The 7,949-nt window shown below is 42.8% G+C and overlaps 1 pseudogene; it reads right to left on the bottom strand.

Moving 5' to 3' along the window:
* Window positions 1-2,353: 2,353 nt before the first annotated feature.
* On the bottom strand, window positions 2,354-6,649 carry LOC148542839 (uncharacterized; annotated as a pseudogene).
* Between the last annotated feature and the right edge of the window lie 1,300 nt (window positions 6,650-7,949).

Genomic DNA, 7,949 nt, shown 5'->3' with positions numbered 1-7,949 from the left:
TGCACTTATGTGAACTTTTATGAAATAAACAGGTAGACTTTACGTACTGTAGAAATGTGGGTTGATCATGTTTATAACTTGTAATGTAATCATGCATCCATAATACATGTAGCGTACATTTTGCTGCAATGCTATGCTATTGAAGGGGTTTGGACTATTACATACAAATATACACATGTTCAGTGATGCATTTTAATTGAGTAAAAACAATTTTATTAGGCAATTTGTGAAAACTCAAAGGCAGGAAGTATATTGCTCAGCCATAATTGCTACAATATAAAACTTGTCTGGTCAACCTCTATATAAGTAAATTACTGTTTTGAAAGAGAGCGTACTATGAATCAATGCTAACTATTGACTGCATGCAGGCTATTGGGTCTGATAGCTCTTCCCATTCTGGCCATGGAAAGATATTTATCTAAGAAGGCTCAAATATGTCTGGAGTCTCTTTACTAATCCTAGGAGCTATAGTACTGTATATCTTTCATTAACAAGAGCACAGAAGTCCATCAAGTCATGCGTAATAGATGAATGATTACTTGGACGGCCCAAAATATAACTTATGATGTACAACACAACAAGTTACTCTGAGTTGACAACACTAATCAGTGGTGAGACAGGAGAAAGTCATTTGCTTAGCAGGGTCTTTTATATAAGATTGCCAACCAAAGACAGTATTAGTCAGTTAGGGACCTATGTATTAAAGCTGGGAGAGAGATAAAATTGTGAGAGATAAGGTACTAACCAATCAGCTTCCAATTTAAATTTAGCAGGGTGTGTTTTAAAAATAGTTAGGAGCTGATTGGTTGGCGATTTATTTGTTACAATTTTATCTCTCCTCAGCTTTGATACATAGGTCCCTTAGTCTGTTTGTATTATCAGGGAGAATAGCTTGCAAGTCATCAAAATGTGAAAACGTCAGAGCTTCATAGTTCATAGTGAGACATGTTTCAAAGACAGAGTTCAAGTAAACTAAGGCTGGGTACACACATAAAGATTTTCTGTCCAATCGTCCAACTAGTTGATTGGTTGGAATGAAAATCTGGTAATGTATGAGAGCAAACGACAATCAGCAATTTGCTCCCAACGCCAGAAAATGGACAAAAACTGTTGTTTGAACAAATTGTTTAGACCAAACATTTAACAAAGTTGTCTAATGACCATTTTCATCTGTTTTCCGGCATTTAGGAGCAAATTGCTGATCATCAGTTACTCCCATACGTTACCAGATTTTCATTCCAACCAATCAACTAGTTGGATGGTTGGACAGAAATTCGTTACGTGTGTATGCAGCTTAAGATTTTGCACCAACATCTGGTAATTTTTTAACAGAACCATAAATTATGTGCAATGCTGGACTTATCCGTCTTGTAATTTGGACATTATCTGTCTCCCCATTTATCATGAGCTACATTGGAGTTATATGCTCTATGTAGAAATTTGAGGTATATCTTTCGGAGACTATTGGAGCTAAGGGCCTTCATAATGGATTCTAAAGAGATAAGCAGTGTTATAGGATTAGATCAATCAGACGTCCTTCTGCCATCCAGGCCATAGTTTGATAGTTTATCCAAAAGTAATATGTCAGAGTAAAAGTGTTGAATTTTAAATGTCATTGTATTAAAAAGATACATAGTAGTATTGTGTGTAGTACATTATTTCAACACTCGCAATGTTGACATTAATTAGGTCAACATGAGAATGTTGACATGGTTGCAATGTTGACATTGAACATGACGATCATAAAATCGACATTCAACATGTCAACAGTGCTGTAATGTTGATATTGGCGAAATATTGACAATGTCTTTTTTTTAACATAATTCTCTCCATAGCCCTAATGCCCACCATAACCTAATGGAAATGATGACATTATGATAACATCAACATTTTCATTGTCGACATTCTGTCAATGATGTGATTTTGCACGTGTTGATTAATGATGTCGACATTTTAACTAAGTCAACATCAATGTCGACCTTCTGCTAACATTATGATCGGCAGCATATGACTGCATGCCATGGCATTATGGGATAAAATTTTACTAAATGCATAGTGACGGGATTTCAAATACATAAATTGTGATTTAGAGATGTTATATTCTTCTTTGAGATGTTGAAAGTAAACCTGTATACCTGATACCTTATACCTTTGTTTGACGTTTTTACCTTTGTTATACCTTAGTTTGAAAAAGAAAAAAAATTAAAGCGGAAATGCTTCACAAGAAGAACAATTTTATTGAACCGTAACTGATAATTTTCTGGAAGGAAAAATGGTTTGAACTGTGGATTCTGAACTGGGCAGGGAACAGCTATTCCAAACTTAGGTCGGAAATCTTGTCCGGAGTACCGGGTTACTTCTGTTCTTTATTGGTGGTTGCTTGAGGCTTCTGTCTGTCCCTTTCTGCGCCTTAAGGATGAGAAAAGTAAGGTTAATTGATCTCGAGTAAAAATCTCCAGAGTAAACAACAGACCTAGCAAAGTAGAGTAAGAAAAAAGAGGGTAGGGTGGGAGCTATTGCTAGGTTGCAATCTTGTTCCCTAGAACAAATCCAGTTTGCAGGTCATAGATTCCTGCAAACTAGTGTTTTGTTCTTCGGGAGGCCTGCCACCTAGCAACAGTAGGTGGGTAGACTACCACATACCTGGTGGTTGCTCTGCGAAACTCTATCTTTTGTAGATCGGTTGGTCTCCAATAGTGCTTTGCAAACGTCTGGGCCGAGGCCCACCTTGCTGCTAGCATGATCGAGTGTAGGGGCATGCCTTTAGCTGCTGCTCTTGTTGCAGCTGCTCCTCTTAAGGAATGGCTTTTGAAGTGATCAGTGTCTATTCCAGCTTCTCTCATGGATGTCACAATCCATCCTCTAATAGTAGAGGATCTTGCTGGATGAAATGGTTTCCTGCAAGTGATGAATAGCTGTGTGATATTGTCTTTTATTGGTGCTGTGGGGGTCAAGTAAGATGATAAGCATGAAGCCATGCACAGATTAGGTTCTGAAGTGTCATGTATCAAATCGAATTCTACTATTGGGCTATTGAACAAAGATGTTTTTGTATGACCTTCGAGAATGATATGGTACACCCTAGGAGTCCGTGATAACCATGGATCTGAGGTATGTATAAGGGTTAATTCAACCCCTCTGGCTGCTATCGCTAATGCTAGCAAGGATGCTAACTTGCAGGATAACAGGGTAATGTCGTTCTCTGTCTCCCAAGAGGCTAGGGCAGAGAGGAAGGGTTTGATATCCCAAGTATGGGAGTATTTAGGTTGTATGGGCATGGAGAGGCAGATACCCCTTAACAGATGAAGGTAAAGTTAGGTTTGGGATCATGATGGCTAAAGCAGAACCATATGACTTTATGGTGGCCGATGCTAAGCCTAATTGGTATTTAGAGGCTAAGAAGTCTAAGGCTAAATGTAGTAGAGAGGATTGGTCCGATAAAGACCCTTGGGATCGCCAGAGGTGAAATTCTTTAATTATACCTGGCTATAGTTCGGGGTCTTAAGGACGCATTGATTAGGGCTTTTGTGGGAGGTGCTAGGGCTGGATCTGTTAGCAACCTAGTAATATTGCCATCCACATGCACTAGGGAAATGGTTCCAGAATGTCTGGAGTTCCCTGGAAACAGTCCTTGGATAACCCCAGGGGAATCTTGTGTCCTATGCGTAATTGGCTGATCAGGGGAAACCATACCCTGGATGGCCATACCAGATATACTACTACAATACTGGGTACTTGTACCTCCCTAATTTTTTGTAGGACTTTCAAGAGGAGGGCAGGGGTTGGGAAGGCATAGGGGTGAGACAGGTCTGTCTAAAGGAATGACATTGCATCCATTCTCCGTACCCCTTTTGTCCATATTCTGGAAATGAAACGTGGAACTTGGGCATTCGTGGGGATGGCAAAGAGGTCTATCTCTAGGTTTCTGAATGTTTGGAGTATTTTTAGGAAGACCTGGTGTGTCAGTGCTGTGGATCCTAGGGAGATTCTTTCTCGGGATAGAGAGTCTGCGAGTTCGTTGAGCACTCCTGGTATGCAAGTTGCACTCCTGGTATGTAAGTCCCTCTGGACTGCCCAATCCCAGATCTCTAATGCTTCTTTGCATAGGGATAGTGACTTGGTACCCCCATTCTGTTTATGTATGACACTGCGATCATATTGTACAGGCATAGCTGTATACAGATCCTTTTCGTGTGCTCGGGAACTAGGGCTTTTAGAGCAAGTTTTGCTGCACGTAAATTCTAGTACGTTTATGAAGAGACTGGATTCTTTGGGTGACCAGGTGCCCCTGATTGCTTTCTCTTGAGAGAAGCCTCCCCAACCTTTTAGTGATGCGTCTTTAGTGATTGTCATATGAGGTGTTAGGTCTAGGAGTGGGCGAGAAGGCGGTACATGGAGACTGTTCCACTTGAACAGTTCTGTTTTTACTCTTCTGGAGAGGAAAATGGTGTCTGTCCAGGAATAGTGGGCATGAAGCGGAGATCTTAGGAGTGTTTGTAGCTCTCTGCATGACAAAGGCTCATGTCTGAAACCAGGGGACATAGCAATAATTTTTCCAATAATCCTTGCTAAGGAGCGGAGGGATAAACTGCGCTTTTAGGAAGCTCTTTGTATGTACTCTTTCGTATCTAGCCATTTTTCTAGTGGGACTGCCAGGGACAAAGAATGGGCATCTAGATCGAAACCGAGACATGTAATGTTCCGGGTCAGAGCTAATACTGACTTTTGAGTGTTTATTATGAATACCAGGTCTGTTAGTAGGGAAAGGGTCAAGTCTTTGTGTCTCAGTAGGGTGTCGTGGTTTGAGTGTACCAGTAGTATGTCGTCTAGGTAAATGATACATTGAATGCTTTGCTGACTCAAGTGGGACATTACAGCTTTCATGACCCGTGTAAAGGTGTAGGGAGCGGAAGAGAGGCCAAACACCATAACTATCCATTGGAATAAGGTGTCTCTCCAAAAAAATCTGAGGAGACACCTGTGATTCGGATGAACTGATATAGAATGGAAAGCTTCCTTCAGATCTATCTTTACGCAGAAGCAGTCTTTTGTGAGGAAGTAAGGAATGTCTGGAATACCTTCCATGCGAAAGTGTTTTGGTTTCAAATATTGGTTTAAAGCTTTGACGTTTAATACCGGTCTTATATAGCCGTTTTGCTTTATTATGGGAAATAAGTGGCTGATCCAGCCTTTTGCAGTCAGGTCTTAAATTTCTATCTTTCCCCGTTCCAGGGCTGTAGTCAGTACCTCCTCCTGCTGAGGGCTGCAAGTCCTTGGACGAGGAATATGACCCGCTTGGTGTGGAAAATGAATTAGAGGGAGATTTAACCCTGAATGGATTGTTTTCAGCAACCACTTGTCTGTGGTAATCTTTTGCCACTCTAGATATGATTGTTTGAGAGTTCTGTGGAGAGAAGAGAAAATGGGTGAACTTACCGTAGTTACGGCCTCTCTTGGCACTGTTCCAAGTGTTAGAGTACGATCCTCTTGGGGCATCATTGGATCGGTGCACGAAGCCTCCTCTCTGGGCTATTTTTGTGCCTTGGAAGTCTCGGGTCGAACCTGTGGCTCGCGAAGTCCGACCCCCTTGAAGAAAGGGCCTCTTGAAGGGCTCATATACTTTTTTGAGGTCTGAAAAGGACTTCTTTGCCTTATGTATTATTTTAACCTCCTCTATAAACTGAGGGCCGAAGAGGTCTGCATCAGTAAGGTTAGGGAATTCTAACGATTTAGGCGCTAGGTCTGCGAGTCTCTCTCTGCTTTATCTAATACAAACAGCAATTGGCCAGCTGAGTCGGCTATTTTATATTGAAATTTTCTCATGGTACGGTCTGTGGAATCGTTGTGCCTCTTTTCTCCCACTATGGAGGCTAGAGCAGGGTCAATATCGTGAGCAAACAGTGCGGGTACGTCTGGTAGACCCGTGTAGGATCGTAACACCAACTCATCTTCTTTGACAAGTGCTGCTCTAAATGCCAGCTGGGCAAATTTTTGGACCTCAGAGTTGCTTTTTAAGGCCCAGTGTGTGGAATATAACAGTGGGTGGTATTTTCCCTGCTAAAGCAACCCTGGCCATCTGAATCTCACTATATTTCCCATGTTGGGACGAGGCGGAGGTTCTGGTAATTTCCTCTGATTCCCAGTCTACAGAGGAAGAATGGCCACGGTACCTGCGGGAAGTGTGCGACTGTCTGTCAGGTGACCCCACATGCTGAGAGCGGGCACCTTTGTGATGCCGGCTACGGGCAGAGGTATCTTGCCAGCTAAGGGCAGAGGTGATGTGCTTGCTCTGAGCACTATCCAGTTGTCTGCTACAGACAATTCCAGGGAATGGGAGAATGATACCTGAACAGGTCTCCCTGGGGCTAAACTTACTTTTATTTTTATTTTTACCTGTTTTCTTGTGGGTTGGTGAGTTCCCTGAACAGGGAGGTGACTTGTCACAGTGCTGAGGAGATTTTTCTACCTCAGAGTCAAAAGAATCAGAAGTGTCAAAACGTTTTTTCTTCCTAATATGAATTTCCTCTGAAGAGGAGGAAGTAGAGGGGGAAGCTCTTGCCCTTTTGTGGGCTCTTTTCCCCTTATAACTGCCAGCCATGGAGGACATTTGCAGAGAGTCTGTCACAGAGACAGATATTGTGTCCTCCATGCCAGCGCTGACAGAAAAAAATCAAATTCGCGGCTCAGACGTGCACCCACGTGACCGCGAGCGTACACGTGACCCGCAGGCGTGCACTCACGCGCCACGTCATACACAGGCAGAGGAGGTGAATATACTTTCACTTTCCTCTGCCTGAGCGTTTTCCGTTAGGCTTGCTGCCTAACCCACCTGCTGTTGCTAGGTGGCAAGCCTCCTGAAGAACAAATATCCTTTATCCTAAGTATTTCAAAACATCTTGTGTGATACGAAATTGGGACTTTAGAAAAGATGAGCAATGTATGGCATGTGGATTAGCCAGAGATAAGATTCCCAATTTTTTTATATGGAATTTGTATTCAGCATGTCATGATCCTGACTATTTTTTTCCATATTCTATTAGTTTCTCCTGTGTATGGGAACAACCATGTTGGATTCAGTCACCTGACTCTCCTCCACCACTCGAGAGTGCTGCACCCATACCAGCTGATCACAGCATCCAATCCCTGGTGTTCCACCCCTATAAATTCCATTGCCTGACTGGCTCACATTGCCAGTACAATGTCACTTCTGCTGAAGTTACAGCTCTGTGCTGAGCTCCCAGGTACTCTGGGCCTGATTCAGAGCCGGACGCTCTGACAGAGCGCTCGCTCTGAATCAGGGCCAGCCCTCTGGTTTTCTTGAGCGGCCTCCTGGCAAGCGGCCAGGAAGATATAGCGAGTGGCCAGGAAGATGGTCGCGATGGTCAAGACCATCGCGACCATCGAGCTTGCGACAAGACCCTTGTGGTAGGGTCGCATAGCGCATCGCGAGCGGGTCTGAATCAGGCCCTCTATATCTGATGGTTCCAGTCCATATAATTCCAGTTCCAAGTCTGGTTATCAAGTCTCCAATTTCATCTAGTACTGCAGTCTAGTTTTACCACAGAGACTTGTTCATATCTACCTCCATTGGTCCCAGCCGATATCTCCAATCATCGATCCCAGCCGATATCTCCAATCATCGATCCCAGCCGATATCTCCAATCATTGATCCCAGCCGATATCTCCAATCATTGATCCCAGCCGATATCTCCAATCATCGGTCCCAGCCGATATCTACAATCATCTGTCCAGCTGATATCTTCAAACATCGGTCTCAAACTGATCCAGTATTCAATTCATCATCATTGTTTTCAAACCGAACCAGTACTTCAATTCATCATCATCGTTGTCAAACCCATCCAGTACTTCAGTTCATCATCATCGGTCTCAAACCGATTCAGTACTTGAAATCATCATCCTGAGTCTCAAACTGATCCAGTACTTCAATT

The sequence above is a fragment of the Taudactylus pleione genome, unplaced genomic scaffold, assembly GCF_031769625.1.
Source record: "Taudactylus pleione unplaced genomic scaffold, aTauple2 ptg000007l, whole genome shotgun sequence".
Classification (NCBI taxonomy): Eukaryota; Metazoa; Chordata; class Amphibia; order Anura; family Myobatrachidae; genus Taudactylus; species Taudactylus pleione.
This window is presented reverse-complemented; position numbering and strand designations above follow the sequence as displayed.